Source organism: Rhamphochromis sp. 'chilingali', assembly GCF_963969265.1.
Source record: "Rhamphochromis sp. 'chilingali' genome assembly, chromosome: 21".
NCBI classification, from domain to species: Eukaryota; Metazoa; Chordata; class Actinopteri; order Cichliformes; family Cichlidae; genus Rhamphochromis; species Rhamphochromis sp. 'chilingali'.
The window spans coordinates 23,935,493-23,953,105 of NC_137949.1; the positions used below are offsets into that span (position 1 = coordinate 23,935,493).

The following is a 17,613-nucleotide window of genomic DNA, read 5'->3' on the forward strand; positions in this document are numbered from 1 at the left end:
GCTTTTGCCTACATCTGAATGGTATACCTGGCATCCCAGCAGAAGCCAAATGCCAGATTGTGGAGGAGATTAGATCAGAGAACGCCTGCAGACAGTCTGCCTATTTGCAAGCTTTTGCCCATTCCTCTATAGTGGGTACGGTGTATGTCTGTCACCTGCAGAGATGCTGGGCGATGGAGGTATTAAACAGGGAGCTCCTACCATGATATTTGATGGAGACTGTAAAGATGACAGGGACTGTGAGCACAGGGTTGGATGAAATTATGATTTTATGATTAGAATTAGGTGTGGTAATTAAAAACTGCTTTAAAAATCCAGTGATCATTATGAATATATTCTTTTTTTTTTAAAGTTAATTGTTGAAAAATACTGGCCCTACTATAGAACCCTGTGGAACTCCATAACTAACTTTTGTATGTGGAAAACTTTGGGCCATAGACTCACTGCCAATGCTTATGTTAAAAAATATAGAGAAGGTTGTACATCTGAAGTTTAGTCTTGGAAACCTTAAAAATGTGTTTCACAAAAAGTACCGTAAATTTTTTTTCTCTGGTTGCTGAGATTTCAGCTTTAATGATCCCTTTAAAAAAAAGAAGAAGAAGACTCTCCAGCATTGGCGTTGAGTCCTCAACTCCTATCCTCCCACATTTCATTTAATAATCTTACAGTGTATTTTAACAGCCCTGCGGTCATTTGTGCGATCAGATGAGGTGTGCAGCATGACAGCGGGAATAATAAATCCTCCAAGAACATCTTGTTCTTGCTGAAAAATGTGTCACAATCCAACAGTTAAACTGGAAAGTTGGGCAGCGATAACTTCCAAGAAACCATTTGATGCGGTCAACAAATCAAGTTTCATTTGGCAACTGGATCTAGATATGGAAGCATAAATGTGGCTATTCTTCTAAAGCTCTCTGATGTTATATAGCCTATACTCCAGTGGGATCTTGCCCTATTGTGTTCAAAGCGTGCACTGGAAGTAAAGACGTCACAATAACGGCTCCAGCCAATGACGTGGAGTTCTTTGAACATCTAGACTGCCTTGATGTGAGAGAAGAATATGTTGCAGGAGACCTAAAGGTGACATTTATAGACTATATGCTTCTCACAAACATTTTTTTGCATTTTGCAGGAAGTAAACACATAAAAGAAGCAGCACAATACAGAGAGCAAAGTAGCACCTGTTGTCATTCAATGCAGCAGCTTCCTGGCTGTATAATTCAATTACAAGGAAGTTCTGCTCCGCTTTCCTGTAGTTCACAGCCAGTTAAAGTCATTGTTAATGTCATGGAGCTCTCTCTCTCTCTAGGAAACCCTTTCTGACATTTACCCTCTTTGCCTGCAGTGAGCAGTGTGCCACAGATAATGTGAGCGATGCCGGCAGATGTGCAGATTTTTTTTTTTTGCTTTTCAAACCAGTTTTTATCTAGATCAATATTTTTATTATCTTCCTCAAACTCCTGGCACCTGCTGTTAAAATGTCATTTTCAGGGGAAAATGTGTGGCGATTCAACTACTAGCGGTAAATATAATGAGAGCGAAAACTGATTTTCGGGATGGCGATGCTGTTCTAATGGTTGGTACTCCAATATTTTGGATTGGTCCTGACTGTAATATTTTGCTTTTTTTGTTGTGACTTTTATAGTCACCGTGTCTTAATGGTTTTAGTTACCCTTTTTTACCATCAAGAGCCACAATGAAGTAAAAACTTGAGTAGATTTCCATTGGATTTATGATGAAACAATCTTGGCATTCTCCTAAATTCTTCTCCATTTTGTTCTCCAGCAGCAAACAAATATATTTCTTATGTTTCAACTCATGTCAAAACCTAATTTTTAAAAAGTTTTAAGCATAATTAATCGCCTTATTTATTTAGGTTTGTAAATCAACAACAAATGACTATAATCCCTGAAAGTCTAGTTTGTCTCCAGCATTATTTGAGTGTTTCTTTGTGCAAGCCAATTAATTTTGGAAGTTGAGATCCTACTCGTTATGAAAAGAAAATAATGTCAGATTCATCATTCTTTCTGTGTTGATAGGAGTTATGTGGGTAGTTCAGCTTCACCACTAGGGGGCTGTCTAACCAAATTGTGATATATACTGTGTCGTAGAAGCAGCGGCAGGTTATGTTTACGTACATGGATGTGAGCCACGTTAAAATAGGGCTTCGGAGCGTGATGTCACGGGGGTGGGCGTGGAAAGGATTTTGGCCCGATTCACCATTTTGGGGGTCTAAGCTAGGAGCGATAGCATAGCCATGGTTCGTACTTGCTGTGTGCTCGGCTGCAATGTTCGATCTTACGACCGGCACGGGAATAAGGTTGGATTGTCTTTTTATGCTTTCCCAACCTGGAAGCAACATGAGGCAGCTCGTGTATCGATGTTACCAAACGAAGGCGTCTAGCCTGGATAGCAGCTGTGAGATGAGCTGACGTGCAGCTCTCTTCCATCTCCAAATATCTGTTGGTGCTCCAGACATTTTCATTCCGGTAAGTTCTAAATATGTTCATAATCTCTCTTTATAGCCTATTAGTTTCATTTTCGATGCACTCTGAGCTCATAGCAAATTAGAACAAACATCCTACTGAGTGATTTTGCAGAACTACCGTCTATTTATAGAGTTGCTAATTATTTGGCATTATTGCAGCAAACCAGCCGATGAAATGGATGAAACATCATGACTGGTTTCCAGCGCTACACGAGGGACCTGCTTCAAACAAACCACCATGCCAATCAGATTACTTCTTCCATGTGAGGGTGAAGAGGTGACCCTCCTGGATAAGATGGTGAAGGTTTGCTGCGTTTGGTGAACAGTGTGATAATAAAACCAGAGAAGAATGAAACCTGCTCCTGTTAAATGTTCTTAAGTCTTGTGCTGTTATTTTTTCAAAAGATACAGTAAATAAAGTAATGTTAGTAGTGGGTGATATCATGTAAACACTCATGATTTGGTGTAAACATTTTGTCATTTGTAAACTGTAAATGACATGGATTCTACACTGTTACTGATGTGATGTTCTATAAAGTGGTTTTAATTTAAAAAAAAAGGCAAAATAATTTAGTTTCTTTATTCAACTTTTGAACAGTGGGACTCAGTCAGTACATATTCAGTAAATGCAAATTATTTACACAGCAGTGCACTACAGGCATACATCTAGACCCCTAGATAAAACATGATGGCATTATAGCAGTGACAACTCCTCCACAGTAGCAGGTGGGGTTTTTCTTTTTTGAGGATGGCTCCTTTTACCTGTCACTACAGATGGTCTGTGTATGTTTTGATCAAGAGCCTTTTTTTGGGCAGCTGAAGAGAAGTCGTCTATCTTATGGCCAACCTCTGGGTGTATCTTGGTATTATTACCAGGCAAAACCCAGTATGCAGGTTCATCTGTAACAGTCCTTGTGCCACGGATCAACACTGTTCCGTCTACTTTAGACAGAAGAGCAGCGACGTGGGTGCAGGTCTCTGCGACTCCGGCCATACAGCTGCAGTGGGCGGCTTCAACCTTCCCTGTGATGCTCACAGTGACCCATGGCTGCAATGCTGGTTCATTCAGTCTTAGAGTGCAGCACCTGAAACACACACAGACAAAGTTCATTTAAAGACAAGAACTATGAGCCAAGGCCGACACAAATGTGTTTAATCTACTTTATCATAAATGTAACAAAGTGTTTAGAAAGTTAGCACATACATGTAATTTTTCATTTCTTTATGTGTCCATCTATAGAACGCTGCATGTTATAGTCTAAATCTGTCTGTTCTGTCAGAAACCTGCCTGCAGAAAATGAACCTAAAGTATGTAATGCAAGGATGTCATCACTTTAGAGATGGAGAAAGCATAAAGTGACAATTATGAATCACTTAATATGTTAAGGAGATTCTGCAGGTCATTAATCAAAGTATAAAATTAAAATAAAATGTATTTTTAGTGACACAAGATACAAATATGGAAGCAAGATGTATAATTAGAATTATTTATAATAAACATTAATAAATCATTGCAATTTCTTTAACCATAGAGAATAACTAAACCCTTCAGGACAGTGTCTCATCAATGCACTGAACTATGTTATCCACCTAACAGTCTCCACATGTTCTCACTGTAATTTCCCCTCATGAATGAATTTATGCTGCAGTAATCTGAATGTTTGCAGGGAAATCAAACGCATTTCACTCGCTGTACTCGAGCTGACTTACCTTTGATTGAATGACGACTTGTACGCGCTGACTCCACAGATAAGGTATGAAATATATCAGGCTACGTCAATAGCGGTTGGTCTTCAGGGTTTCTACTCCACGGCCGTATTTCATACGGGTCCACATTTCCAATGCACGCTATTTTCTGCAAGTACCACCGCTTCGCCTCTGGACGCAATCGGTCTCTATACAGTCCATTCTCTTTTAAGCATCTTGTAATCGTCGTTCCAACACAGTGTGTTTGATTTGATTCGTAGACCCCGAAAATGCCGCCGCGCTCCCACAATGCATTGCGGCGTGACGTCAACTCCGAAGCCCTATAAAGAAGCTTGCTAACTACTACAGATGTTTTATTGAAAACACGACATGGTACCAGGAGTGGGGTAGTAAAGCAGGTCATCATGGACAGTGTTAAGCCACCAGATGCCGTCAACTGGAACGGAAATGTGGACTGTGAGTGGCGAACTTTTAAACAGCGGTTTATGCTATACCTGCAAGCTGTCGGCCTAGATAGTAAGCCTGATACACGGAAGATTGCACTGCTTCTTACCGTAGCAGGTCCACAAGCGGTGGAAGTATATAACACGTTTGTGTTCGCAACTGCAGAAGACAAAGAAAAGTTTGACGAAGTAGTGAGAAAGTTTGATGAACACTGTTCGCCCAAAAAGAATGAAACATTTGAGAGGTACGTCTTTCGGTCACGTATACAACAACCTTCAGAGAGTTTTGATACGTTTCTGACTGACCTCAAGTTAAAGGCAAGAACATGCAATTTTGGACAGCTGCAAGAATCTATGATAAGAGATCAGATCGTATTTGGAATAAAAGATATAAAGATAAGAGAGAGGCTTCTGAGAGAGGCGGATCTGACTTTAGCAAGTGCTGTGAAAGTATGTCATGCCAGCGAGCTCGCCATACAACATGCAAAAACCTTCAGCAGGTCGCCGAGGGAAACAGACACGGAAAGCACAGCTGTAGCTGCAGTTAATACACGGCAGGCAGGGCGCACGTACAAAAAAGAACAGAAAGAATCAAAAGACACTTTCTTGTGCAAAAGATGTGGCACAAAACATGGAAGGAAACAATGCCCAGCTTATGGTAAAATATGCAAAAAATGCAATGGACAAAACCATTTTGCCAAGCAATGTTTTTCAAAGAATAAACAAAAAGAAAGAGTACACACAGTAGAAGAAACTGCTCTCAGTGACACGTTTTTTGTGGGAATGGTAATGCAGCAAGATACACCCATGGACCAACCTGCAGTCAGTACAGTGAAGCAGGACAAATGGACAGAGATGTTACCAGTGAACGGAGCCCTGGTAACTTTCAAACTGGACACAGGAGCCAAGGCTAATCTGGTGAATGAGCTGGATGTGAAAGCGATGAAAACGAAACCACACATATTCCAAAATAACAGTTTACTCCAAGCATATAATGGAGAACCAATCAAAACCAAAGGTAAATGCAGGCTCCGGGTACAAGTAAAAGGAAAATATCACAGTCTGATGTTTATCATTGTGCCAGAGGGACATGAATCTCTGTTGGGAGATAAAGCATGTGAGAGACTCGGCCTAGTCAGACGGGTATACAGTATAAACAGCTCTGAGCCCAAAAGTGTGAAAGAAATCGTGGATCTGTACCCAGACATATTCAAGGGGTTTGGAGTCTTACCCCTCACCTACAAGATAAAGCTGAAAGAAGGAGCTCAGCCTGTGGTTCATGCACCTCGACGTGTTCCAGCTGCTCTTAAAGACAAGCTTAAAGAGGAACTAAAGCGGATGGAGGCACTGGAAGTCATAAGAAAAGTTGAAGAACCTACTGAATGGGTTAACTCCATGGTGTGCATTAAAAAACCAACCGGCGCTCTTAGAGTCTGCATGGATCCGAAAGACTTAAATGCTAACATACAAAGAGAGCATTACCAGATACCTACAAGAGAAGAAATAACAAGTGAAATGGCTGGTGCAAAAATTTTTAGCAAACTAGATGCGTCCCAAGGATTTTGGCAACTCAAGCTTCATGAGGACAGTACAAAATACTGCACGTTCAACACGCCATTTGGGCGTTACTGCTTCTTGAGAATGCCTTTTGGAATTTCTTCAGCTCCTGAGATATTCCACAGGACCATGGAGCATATGATCGAGGGAATCGAGGGAGTCAGAGTTTATATGGACGACATCATTTTGTGGGGATCCACACTACAGCAGCACAATGAGAGACTAGTAAAGGTTTTGGAAAGGGTGAAACGTTATGGACTTAAACTGAACAGAGTAAAATGTCAGTTTGGCGTGGGTGACATTACCTTTCTCGGTGACAAGCTGACAGCCGAAGGCATCGAGCCGGACAAGGAAAAGCTACGAGCTATACTGGAAATGCCACGTCCTGAAGATAAAAAAGGTGTGTTGAGAATCCTGGGAATGGTTAACTTTATTGGAAAATTCATCCCAAGCCTGGCGGCCAAAACAGTGCACCTGAGACAGCTTCTACACAATAGCTGCGAGTTCAGATGGAATGAAGAACTGGAAAACGAGTGGCAACAACTGAAAAAGACACTTACAACAGAGCCAGTTTTGGCGTATTTTGATCCAAAAAGAAAAACAAAAGTGTCAACAGATGCATCGAAGGCCGGGATCGGCGCAGTGTTGTTGCAGGCTTATGGAGACCACTGGAGGCCAGTGGCATATGCCTCAAGAGCAATGACAGAGACAGAATCTCACTACGCCCAAATAGAAAAAGAGACATTGGGGCTTGTTTTTGGATTTGAAAAGTTCCACACCTATGTCTATGGTTTGCCAACATTTGTGGCAGAGACTGACCACAAGCCATTGATAGCCATAATCAAGAAAAACTTAAGTGAAATGTCTCCACGCATTCAAAGATTGATGATGAAACTACAGCGCTATGATTTCAACTTGATCTACACACCAGGTAAACACATTGTGTTAGCAGATGCACTCTCTAGGGCCACAACCCCAAACAAAGAGCAAAGCTCCACAGAGATGGATGTAAATATACATGTAAACCTGGTAGCAGAGTCACTTCCTGTGTCAGACAGAAAATCACATCAGATCAAGGCTGAAACACAAAAGGACTCTAGTCTGCAAAGAGTTATAACACTGTTGAATGGGAAATGGCCAAGAGGTGAATGCAAAACATACTACAACATAAGAGCAGAACTAAGTGTTGTGAATGGACTTCTGCTAAGACAAAACAGAGTAGTAATTCCACACTCACTGAGAGGAGACATCCTGAAAAGACTGCATGAGGGACATCTAGGCATAGAGAAATGCAAACGGAGAGCCAGAACAGCAGTCTATTGGCCAGGTATAAATGCAGACATTGAGCAAATGGTTTCCACTTGTGATACGTGTATCAAACACCAGGCAAAACAACCAAAAGAGCCTCTGACCATAACAGACATACCGGAGGAACCATGGCAGAAAGTCGGAACAGACATTTTCCACCTAGGAGGAAAAAACTACCTGCTGGTTATTGATTACTTGTCAAACTATCCAGAGATGGCATTATTGTCCAACATGTCAGCTACTTGTGTCATAACGCACATGAAATCAATATTTGCTAGACATGGGATACCACAGATTGTTCATAGTGACAATGGACCTTGCTATAGTTGTAGAGAATTCCAACTATTTGCTCAGGAATATGACTTTAAACATGTGACCTCAAGCCCCCTGCATCCACAGTCCAATGGGAAAGCAGAGAAAGGTGTGCACATTGTGAAACAGTTACTAAAGAAAGCACAAGATGGTAAGGCAGATCCTTATTTGGCACTACTGAGCTACAGAGCATCACCACTGGAGCATGGCAAGTCACCAGCAGAAATATTAATGGGAAGAAAACTACGGACCACTCTTCCTTACACAACAACCAGGAAACATAAACAAGTGAGAGACAAAATGAAACAGTTGCAGAAGAGACAAAAGGTCAACTTTGACAAGTCCTCAAAAAGTCTAAAACCACTCGCACCCAATGAAGCAGTCAGAGTGGAAGATGCAAACATCTGGGAAAAGAGAGCAACTGTACTGGAGGAGGTAAACCCAAGATCGTACAATGTGAAAACTGAAGATGGACTGATATTAAGGAGAAATCGGAGGAGTTTACTGTACACTCAAAAGACAATGGGACCATCGGAAGAACAGTGTGATGACAACAACACACCACCTGAACCAACAACACCCGTGAAGGACAGTGTGGAGCAAAGAGACCAGTCACCCATTGTCAGAAGATCAGCACGCTCTATCAAGCCACCTGATAGACTAAACCTTTAAGCATATATATATATGTATATGTTGGTGTATACATATATAGCTAGATATATATGCATATATCAAAAAGGAACTTTCTGCATTATTGTGTGTTCCGTAGTTTACACTGTCACAAGTGTTTGTGATGTTATTCAAGCTATGCAATGTTAGGTATGTTTCCATAGTGTTGTTCAGCAGATAACATCTAAAGAAAAGGGGATGTGTTGATAGGAGTTATGTGGGTAGTTCAGCTTCACCACTAGGGGGCTGTCTAACCAAATTGTGATATATACTGTGTCGTAGAAGCAGCGGCAGGTTATGTTTACGTACATGGATGTGAGCCACATTAAAATAAAGAAGCTTGCTAACTACTACGGATGTTTTATTGAAAACACGACACTTTCCAAACCCTTTCAATTTCCTTATAGTATCTTCAGCGTACACACAGTCAGTCAGTGAGCTTCACCGTTCCATTTCACATATTAGATGACAGGAATTCCACCCTTGACAAACCTCACATATGTTATTGCCATTATCTTGGACAGTTCAGTGTAGATATTTCCATGGAAAAGGCTCAGTCTGGGCTAAACACTAATGAGTGCCAAGAATCTTATCTTGATGTCATCCATTACACTCTGGTGCTGCTAACCTGACTTTAAAGACTTTATGAACACATGTTCTTTTGTTTCCAAGGCTAAAAAGTTAATTCAATAAGTTTCCTAAATCCTCCCTATTTTCTTTGTTACTCATAAATTCAAATGGCACTGGTCAGGTCTTGGTTTACACAATCATACCATCACTGCTTTAACCTGTTCTGGTTTTGATGGAAACCAGAAAGCAGTCCCCTTCCATGACCAAAATTAGGCATTCCTATGTCTCATGTGTTGGATGAGCACTGTGAACCTTTGACCACCAACTTGTTAGCCTTGCTTTGAATTCCAGGACACCTCACATGCATTTGCAGAAATATAAGTGTGTCATTAAAGTCTCAGAGCCAATCCAGAGGGTGTCCTCTAAGCAGATGAGGTCATGTCACATGCTGTTTATTGAGATGAGATGGGCCTGTGGTGAGCCAAGACGCTTGCTTCATCACTTTCTGCAGGATTGCATGGTCATGCGTACAAACAAGTGTAAGCAATAAGGGTTAGAAACCATAGCTAAAGATACAGATGTTGTGTATTTCAGCTCACGTAACAGTTCAGCCTAAGTCTGCTGTCAGGCTATTTGCTGTGAGAGTCTTTAAAGTAATTCCCTTCTCCCTCAGGGATCTTTTGGCTTTAAGCACTGTTGCACTTAATTGGGTAATTTGCATCACCTCTCTCTCAAAAATGTATTTTGTGTGGCTAAATCATGCAATTTAAAACAGAGTTTTGGTCAGGGAGCACATATGGAACAAAAAGACAAGTGTCAGGTCACTTTGCATGGCAGTAGGAGAACTTATGGTTGCCTGAGGCATAATGAGAGTACATCTATTCAGGTCTGCTGACTTGTCTAACAAGGAAAAAAACAGAAGTAATCTAATGGGGGAATGTGCAGTTTAGAGCAATCCGACAGCACTTTTTATTGCATTATGACCTATTCCTTTGAAAAAAAAAAATCAGGTGTCTATAAATCGATCCCTGTGCATCAATAGCATTAAAACAGCCTATACAGCCATAACTTTTAAAGACCTCACTGGTGCGTTCTCCTTCAATTTCGCCCTCATTTTTTATTGCTTGTTTGTTAATAGATCTGTGTTTGTCCCAAAGTCTCAGTGGCTCCCATGTCCGTCCCTGCATCTCTACCTTATCTCCGTTTGGACTCATGGGTATAGCAGTGTCTTTTGTTCTGTCGACAGTATAAACGAAATTGAAACGGCAAATTGAAATAGGAATCTTAGCTTACTGTGTTACCCAGGGAGCTTTGCACTTTGATAAGCTAATTTAGGTGCTTTTGACTGTCAGCTGGCAGTGAAACAGGGATAAGGGGTAGAGTGAGAGTCAGTCACTGACAGGCAGAGATAGGAGAAAGAGAAGACACAGGACTCTTAGATGAAAACTCGAAAAGAGAGCTGAAAACCTGAAGTTGTCCAACCAATGCACAGAGTAAAATGATTCGCTAGTTTTGCACTGCTGTAAAGAAATAACTTACCTTATATTTATGGCACCAGGTTCCAACATTTGTTAGACATTTAGAAACATATGTAGAAATGACCAAGAAAGTAGAAAGCTGTATATATTAAAAAAAAGTAAAAGTGCTGTATTAAAGGACGTCTTTAATGTAATGCATGAATACAGACAGAGTGACTCCTGTGATGATTGCAGGTGCCTTTAAAATGATAAAGGTGACAGTGTTTTGAAGAGTACCATACAATACACACACACACACACACACACACACACACACACACACACACACACACACACACACACACACACACACACACACACTCACAAAGCTATCATTTAGCTGTCCTGCTGCTGTGATAGAGATGGATTGAGTTTGTATTGTTTAATGGTGCGTGCCTCCATTACGGAGTTTTTTGCCCAGTGAGCTGCTCTCAGATTTGGCTTCAGCACACCCCAGAGTATTAACTTTGATTCAGGATGAGCTCTTCTGAAAAAATCATTTTTCCCCCAAAAACGCTGCATAAAGCAGCTGCCTGTGGACAAAATTAGTTTCTAAAGTGTTTCCACAGTGGATGGTGGCAGGCAAATGCAAAACAGAGGCAGACTGAACCACGTTTCACAGTTATTAAGTGTTTGGCATTTCACATTGTGTTTCGTTTGTACTCCGTACTACTGCAGCGGCCTTAGAGTGACAGGCTGAATGGTTCATTTTGTATTCACTACTTATTTGTGTTACTCGCCTCTGTCAGTGCGCCCCAGGGTGGCTGTGGCTACAATGTAGCTTGCCATCACCAGTGTGTGAATGGGTGGATGACTGGATGTGTAAAGTGCTTTGGGGTCCTTAGGGACTAGTAAAGTGCTACACAAATACAGGCCATTTACCATTTACTGATTTTCAAGGTTTTCATGGCTGATTTCTGTAAAAACTGCTAGATTTTCAAGCATTGTACTGGAATTTTACACTGTACATTCTGTAATCTAAATTAAATTATTATTAATAATAATTTTAATAGTAAACAAAATCTACAAAAGCAGTTTTCAAGGTATAGTAGTTTACCACTTAGTTGTGCTAAATGAGTGAATGAATAAGTGTGAGTGGTGCATTAGATGAGTTTGGGACAAATTCAAGCAACAGTGTGAGACTGAAAAAACCCTTTGTTATACTATAAAACTGTAAAGTAATTTGTTGTTATTCTTGAACATTTTCTTTCATTTTTTTTCAACAAGTGCAAAGTTTGCCTTTCCCTCATAAGCTGGGTCTTGATTTAATTAGACTTTTTTTTTTCACACTAACCTGCGTCACTGATTCAAAAACCAGCATTTTATTAGGAATGCAGAATTCAAAACAGAGATTCAAAGCAAATATATTTGGCATTTTTAATAAAGAGACAAAGCCGCGCTGATTGATCAGACCATGAAAGTCATTACTTGCGGTTGGCTGGGCATTAACATGATTGATGGTTAATATCTTCTGCAAATCTAATTAAAGTGTCGGTCTCTGGCAAAGGAATGGTCCTGTGTTGGTCCCAAAATTCAGCAAAACTGTTGTCAAGAATTATGTCAGTGTGAGCGGTTATACAATTAGCTGGTGAGATCATTTTTAAGAAGTGACGGGTCCTTATGTTCCAGCAGTGGCTGAAAGATCGTATGGATAAGTCCTGCAATCAAAATAAACAAAATGAATGAGCAAATCATATGAAGCCTTTGGACAGGCAATGTCCTAAAATGCCTCACTGTAAAAGGATAAAGTCTTAGAAACTCTGTAATAACCATCAACACAGAAGTGCTTGTTTGTGTCTTCATGCTACACTGAGCACAACTGTGCACGCAGCCAAGCAGCTTGTTTACTCCAGGTGTATTAGAACTGGTTCTGATTACCAGAGGATTTTAACTAAAACTCACTCGTGCAAAGAAACTTAATTGTAAGATTCAAGTGGAAAATACAAATGATAATGCTAGAAAGTACCTTAAAAACAACACAGGTCAGATGCTTCTCTTTCAAATGTGATTAGCTGGGCTACGTGTGCATGAAGAGTGCAAATATACACTTTTCTTGATAAGTGAAATCTAAACGAGGAGTTTCAGACACACCCTTTTCATAACCGTACTCCTCAGCTCTGGATGAGCCAAGATTCAGGAAGAACTACAAAACAACCGATGGAAGAGTATAAAACATACGCTGTCTTGGAACACAAAGCCATACATGGAAAAATCAATGCATGCCACAGCTCACACACTGTGCACACTTACTGAAGTAATGTATGCAGCCACAATAAGACATGTTTTTCTCCCGAGTGAGCTCCCATGCAGCTCTGTAACCAGTGTCTGATGAGTGTGTGTGTTTCATACTTCACACTGTGCAGAGTAAGCTCCAAACCACATGAATTCAGTGTTTGATTTAGCAGGAGTGAAAGAGGGAAGAATGGAGATGGCGGCCATCTGGCCATGGTGTGGGGAGATGAGAAGCAAAAGCGGTGGTTGGAGCAAAGGGTCCCTCGCATCATTCCATTCCTTCTGTAGTCAGATCCCTGTGTTTACCCTGCTCGCCACATGGGACTGAGGAACCTCCTTCTCCCTGATCTCACGAGTGAAGTTGCAGGCTGAAAGCGTGTTTATCTTTTCCAGGATTTTGGCGGGAGGGAAAGAGGGGGTTGGGGGGTAGTGATGGAGCCAAAGGAGAATAAGTGCCGGAGAGCCCTGACAGTAGCTTGGAATTGTATAATGTTCCTGGCTATGAGGAAATGCATTCCTCTGTGCTAACAATGAGCATAAAATGATGCACAACACATCTAAATGTCTACTTGATATAATGGTGCAGCTGAAAAGAGGGTTTCAACAGTGGTTTGAATATCACTCAGTATGACAGTAAAGCAGTTTTGAGGAAGCAATGTAAAAAAAAACTAGATGCATTTTGTGCTTCTTGTGTTTTACCATAATGTTTTACTCATAAAACTAAGCATCAGAAATTACAAAAAGTATAGATTTTACAATTATTGACTGCTGTCTTGTAACCACCTTGATAAAACAGAATGATTGCCTCATTAATGATTGAAAATTGTTCCTCTAAAGAGTGAAACAGTTAACAATTCTGCATATTTGCCACAGACCTTACTAATGTTATATCTCTTTGCTGATAGAGTCTGTTTTTCAGTGAATGGCTGTAGTTTGTTTTGTTTTTTTCCAACAGCCTTCCCTACGCAAAGATTCCACTCCTCTAACGTGTCTTGGAAACTTCAAACCACACAAGGGGAACCTGGAGGATGTGTCAGTCTCTGTGGTGTGTCATGCATCCAAAATTTAACCTCAGCATCGAATTGAGCAATGAGCATAGCCAAGGTTCCGACATTTTCGTTGGGCAATCAGTCTTGAGGCTTTTATTGAAACCTTGTCGTGGTTCAATGCTTTGCCTCTTTCATCAGAGAAATTCACTGACCAGGCTTTCCCTGGAGAGACTCAAGTGCCCCAAATCCCAAACTCAAAAGCAGGAAACTAATGCCTGCTAATGCCCTTTTCACCCTCTCAGCTTGTGTGTGTGTGTTCTCATATATATATGTGTGTGTGTGTGTGTGTGGATCAGTTTCTCGCCCTTTGGCCACTTTCTGCTTTTTCCTCCACCTGGAAAAAGGGAGTCATTACATTAAAAAGTGTTTACTCATGTAGGAGAACACAGAGTGTGTGCAGGGCAGTGTCAAAGTACCTTCTTGTACTTGTCCCAGGGGCCTCACAGCCACAGGAGTCAACTATTCCCCTTTCAGATTACAATTTATACTCAACAGAAGGGTCTCTGTAACAAAGTGGATGGTCACAAGGTAGCCTCAGGTAGTCTCAGAGGATCAAGAGGGTTTTTTTTTTGTTTTTTTTCAAATTCCACATTCCTGAAATGAACTACATGTTGTGCCAGATTGCTAAGCTACCTGCTGCAAGGAATAACAAAGCCATACAAACAGTAATACGATCCCAAGGAAGTTTTGGGAACGTTCATATTTAATTACTGCTGTGCTGTTTGCCAAGTGAAAATGTCCTCTGTTTCTGCATGAAGCAGAGTAATCTGACTATCAGCTGTACCCGTTATCAGTGGAATGATAAATAAGTTGCATTCTTGAATGAAAAACCGATTGAAATCTGCCATAAATACAGTTAGACTTATATTTCAAAAAATAGCATGTTGTAGTAGATTCCTCAGGCTCCAGAATGTAAAGGCAGGCAAACTCCTGCAAGTTGTTTTCAATGATTTTTTCCTGGACAAAACAGAAACATGAATTTCTGATTACAGCGTTGCTGTTTTTCCAGCCACAAGTGGTTTTCTTATCATGCATTTCATCTCATAAAGCTGACCTAAGGACATCTGCTATAGTACAGCGGGTCCTCTGCTTATCGTGGTAAGTAAGGATAGCTTAACCGCTCAACAGCTCCCTCCGCAACATGTTAACGATCAAATCCCCATAGGCAAAAAAACAGAAGCACATAAAATATGAGCTATCTCAGATGAAGCAGAGGTTTCCAAGTTTCTTCAAAATGAAGACAGAGCGTGTAAAAGAAGCCAGATCTATCAGGAGAGGAATTAGGGATCTGTGGGGAACATGGATGACTCACAACCAGACAAAACCATCCACTGTTTGTGTGTGTGTGTTTGTGTGTTTGTGAATTCCCATGGAGCAGATTTCTGTTGGCAAGGTTGTAGAAAAACAAAAGATGATGGTCCTGAACACTGACACCTCCCACACGTCCGGCGGGGCGTTATTGGAAAGTGTTCAGGTAGAGTAGGCCTGTCTAAACGACTAATTCAAAGAACTTGAGCTTCTTTTTTAGATGATCTTGGGAAATGCCCTAGTTAGCAGTCATAATGTGGGAAACTGCCGTATAACCACAAGTCTGTAATGTCTGCGCCACAGGCAGCGTGATGAGAATTGTTGTATAACACCATTATATGCTGTTGTTTTCTCATGAGGTGATGCTATTAGAACTCTAGTAACCTGTTTCAGGAGGGGAGACATGTCCAAACAAATGTGTAAAGGTGGATAAGCTTTTCTTTTTCTTTTTCTTTTTTTTTAAAGAGAACTTCCTTTACAAGACTTCTTGAACAGTTACTGTTCATGAACTCTTACAGGGAGATATCACATACTGTACTTAAAGTCTGAGTCATACAGACTATGCAATAAAACCTATTGGTGTCATAACTGCCAGTATATCATCAGAGGGACTGTGAGGTTTACCTCACCAGGCACTGTAATCCTGTCCAGGCTAAGACCAGGCTAAATTAGTTGTAGAAGATATTTTGTAGGCTAAATATGATAATCAGTCTTCTTCAGTGTTTGAGACATAGAAAAAAACAAAAAACAATATATATAATTTCTCCACCACTACACTCACAATATCCTCAGAAGCCAGAAAGCTCTTTTTTATGAGCTCAGCAACCTTGGTAGTGCCATATTTATTTAAAGTTGTAACTTGGGGAAGTCCGAATCACTGAAGAGAAGCTACTTTCTGTTTTTTTTAACCCCTATAAACTATTAGTGTTTCATTCATTCACAGTACATTTCGGGACAATTTTGACACGGGCCACCAACTTCAGAAGCTCTCTCTCCTCTAGCTTACCTTTTGTCTCTTTTTACCCTCTTCTCTTTCCCCTCACCCCCACCTGGTTGCAGCAGATGTCTCTCCTTCCCCGAGCCTGGTCCTGCCAGAGGTTTCTTCCTGTTAAAAGGGAGTTTTTCCTTCCCACTGTTGCCAAGTGCTTGCTCACAGGGGATTGTGTATTTTTTGGGCTTTCTTTCTAATATTGTGGAGGCTTTACCTTGCAACATAGAGCACTTCCTGTTGTTGTGAATTCCATATAAATATAATTGAACTGAATTGAATAGGTGTCTACAACAAATTGACTAACTACAGATTAACTTGATTTTAACTTAATTTTAGTTTAATCTCACCTTAGAATTAAGTCGATTCTTATGTATTATAAATGTAAAAATGTAAAATCTGTTGGTGCTTGGTATGTGTTAGGGTCAAGGTTAATCCTGGTAAGTGCTTGTTGTACCGAATGATCATAGTTTGACACATTTCTATGAAGTATCCTTTTGCTTTCACTTTTGTGTTTGAATATTATACATATTATGACTTTTCAAGAGGCAATAAACATCCAGCCACCGCCTCCATTCAGCCTGGGAATTTTCTCCGTCTCGCGAAGCGTACAGACTCGAGGAGCTCACGACGTGGTGGTGTGATACTGTACGTGATTGGCGGGCGGGTGGGTTTGGTTTGTGTGTCTGGGAACCTGCTACTGGTCTCCCATCCATACACACTCACACACAGAGAGAAAGAGAGAGCCACGGTCAGACAGACTGGCTCTCCAAAACCGACAGCAGGGGGAAAAAAACTCTCCTCTCGCGGCTCAGAAACCAGCAACTATCGCAGAAGTGAAGTCGACGCGATGTTAACCTCGAAATGCTCTCTTTTATTTTGAGAGGAAGGCTAACAATAGGGAAGAAGCTGTTTAAAAGTAGGTGAAGTGTGACAGCTGGAGACATTTAACCCAAGGATTTGTTGACTGCACGTGGAAACTGCTCGCTCAGACGCATCGGTGAGTAGTCTCTGCGTCCCGCTTACTTCCCGCAAACAATCAAAAGTTGGGCAGATATTTTGCACAGGCGTACGGGGGGAGTTTCTTGTTATTGATGAACGACTGGAAGACTGCGCCAACAACCTTTCAGCCACTTTGCGGTACAATCAATATAAGCGTGCGCGCGCGCTTGTTAATCATTAACTAGCGCACGCGACGGTGTGACTTACTTAAAAAAACAACTTGTGTATTTTTTAAAATTATTATTATGTATCATTCTCTCGGGCTTTCTGAACGGATTTCTTTGTCAACATTGTTATTATTTGAATTGTTTTGCTGTTAGAAAATATATATATATTTGTATCCGCGGTCACGTTTTTGTGCTTTAAAGTGTACGTTTGATGCCTGTGTTGTAAATTAAAATTAAATAGCTCACATAGTTTCTGCCAAACGTTTAATATTTGAGCGCCAGCCCAGCATATACAA

The 17,613-nt window shown here is 40.8% G+C and overlaps 1 protein-coding gene and 1 long non-coding RNA gene across 2 annotated transcripts in view; one reads left to right on the forward strand and one right to left on the reverse strand.

Moving 5' to 3' along the window:
* Positions 1-3,054: 3,054 nt before the first annotated feature.
* LOC308389537 lies at positions 3,055-4,455 on the reverse strand. The gene is made up of 2 exons (XR_013970297.1): positions 4,199-4,455; positions 3,055-3,573 (listed from the first exon to the last, which is right to left on the reverse strand). It is a non-coding gene; the product is annotated as an uncharacterized lncRNA (long non-coding RNA).
* Positions 4,456-16,857: 12,402 nt separating this feature from the next.
* stxbp6 (syntaxin binding protein 6 (amisyn)) overlaps positions 16,858-17,613 on the forward strand; it is a 64,822-nt gene continuing 64,066 nt past the window's right edge. Inside the window, exon 1 of the mRNA XM_080870232.1 lies at positions 16,858-17,148. The gene's annotated coding sequence lies outside the window, so the exon portion shown is untranslated. The remainder of the gene's footprint in view (positions 17,149-17,613) is intronic.